Below are 2500 nucleotides of genomic sequence, written 5' to 3'. Positions count from 1 at the left end.
TACATATATGTAAGTATATATATATATATATATATATATAGATAGATAGATAGATATAGATATATACATATATGTAAGTATATATGTATATATTTATATATAAATAAATAAATAAATATATATATATATGTATACACACACACACACACACACACACTCATTCTCCTTTTTCCACCCCTCACTCTCTCTCTCCATTCAATCTAACTGTCTCTCTGTCTGTCAACTTTTTCCTTTTTCTCTCTCTCCACTGTCCTTTTATGTTTATCCCTTCCTTCTATATAATCTCACATCATCTTATCAAACTGATACGATAAATCTGTGAAGAAAAGCCATCTAATCTTAACCAGCTTTAATTATCAATTATCTTTGCTTTCCCTTCACCTCATCTGATCATTAATTCGACCTTCATGCTCTCCCTCTTCTTGAATGAATCACATTCTTTATGTCCTCATCTTCTTTTCACCTTCCCTTCTCTCTCGCTTGGCATTTGGAAATTTGTTCAGTGCTTAAAGGCCCATTGTGAGGAATCACTCGTGCTTACGTGTACACACGCACACACGCGCTGTCGACCTAATTATTTATCTATCTTTTTGTCTGTCTATCTGTTTATGTATTTCTTTCTATTTATACATCAAGCTATATATCTATTTGACTATCTACCTATGTTCTCATCAGTAGTTTTATGTTATCATTACCATCATTACTGTTATTTCTATTATTGTTATCACCATCATTATTACTACCATTATCATTATCATTATTATCATTATCGTTGCAATTATCGTCCATAAAAAGAAAATGTCCCGCATAGAAGATTCAATACCCTACATGATGTGAGTGAGGGAGTTGGTAGAGTCTGATTTCGCTGAGCAAGTTCTTGTGATTGTGGTTATTTTCATTATAACTAGAGTATCACGATCTTCGTCATTATCCCTATCACCATTGTATTTCCCTCATCATTATCATTATCATATTCATTATCACAAGTAGTTATAGCAAGCAGTAACATTCAATATTATTAGCACCACAAAGAAAAGTCGTTTTATCAGTAGATGTCGATAAGACCTGTTAGTATAACCTCTGTCTCCAAAAGATTTTCTGCTGACAGTATTGGGAAAAGGAAATAGCTTTTGTTGTTTTCATGCCCCAACCAATGCACGAATTTTTTCGAACGAATTGTTAAAACAATCTAAAGAACAATAGTTCTCGTCTCTCTCTTTCTCTCTCTCGTTCTCTCTCTCTCTCTCTCTCTCTCTCTCTCTCTCTCTCTCTCTCTCTCTCTCTCTCTCTCTCTCTCTCTCTTTATCTATCTCTCACTCTGTGTGTGTGTGTGTGTGTGTGTGTGTGTGTGTGTGTGTGTGTATGTGTGTGTGTGTGTTTTCTTGTGTGTGTGTGCGCGCACTTTTGTTACGTGCCCTGTAGAGTGTGCTTGGTGAAAAACTATTCAAACATTTACGTGAGCTCAAGATACGAGGAGAAAAATGATAGAAAGCAAATTATTGCTGGTGCCACTTTTTTCGTTATCACCGTTACAGTTATTTTATTATCACTACTCTTACTTTTATTGTAATCATCTGTATTATAATGATGAGTATTATTTATTATCAACATTACTATTATAATTGTTATCATCATCGTTATTCTTATTGCCGTCGTTGTTGTTGCTGTTGTTATCATTATTGCTATCACTTCTCCTCCTCATTACCATCATTATTGTCGTCGTTGCCATCATCATCATTCTCAGCTTTATCATCTTTGCTATTATAGCTATCAACCTTATTATTGTTATTTCATTATAATTTTGTTAATAGAAATGCTATTTTATTACAGATCTATCAGAAATTCATTACATTATTAACTTCACATGTCATCAGTGAGATATACCTTCTATTTTCTGGATATAGCAGAGAATCTTTTTTTATGGAATTACTCTGTGTATATCTAAAATGTATACAACTAATATTATGTATTGTCCTTGTGTTCTGAAATTTCTAAAAATATTTCAGGTATGACTCTTTTTTTTTTTTTTAAGTAACCTCTTTGGAAAGTAAGATGATCTTATCCCTTCCATTATTTTGGCCATTTGCTTGCATCGATACACGCGTTTGTCGATTTTCCTTTACTTGTTTGTATGTTCTGCATTTCAATTTACTTGCCTGCAGGTTATTTTGGTGTCGGTTCATTGGCTGCTGCGTCACCCGACGCATTCCTTAAATTCACCCTTCACTTCACTAGTTCTTAACGTGTGTTCTCCGATTTATGGTTCTTGAACATTTCTCCTTGTAACTGATTTTCTTAAAGTTTGCTTTTTTATAATCGTAAGTGTTACTGAGAGTTTTGCTTATGGAAATTAATGCTGATGTTATTGTACTTGTATCTCCGGCATAACGCACACTAAACAAGAGATTTATTAATGTATTGTGGAAGTTCTTCACTACGCCTCAGAGAGACACAGCAGAATCCAGATGGGGTCTCCAGATCTCCCTTTTATTCCGAGTCA

This window comes from Penaeus monodon, chromosome 13, assembly GCF_015228065.2.
Source record: "Penaeus monodon isolate SGIC_2016 chromosome 13, NSTDA_Pmon_1, whole genome shotgun sequence".
Lineage (NCBI taxonomy): Eukaryota > Metazoa > Arthropoda > Malacostraca > Decapoda > Penaeidae > Penaeus > Penaeus monodon.
The sequence above is the reverse complement of the archived record's forward strand: the minus strand, read 5'-3'. Positions refer to the sequence as shown.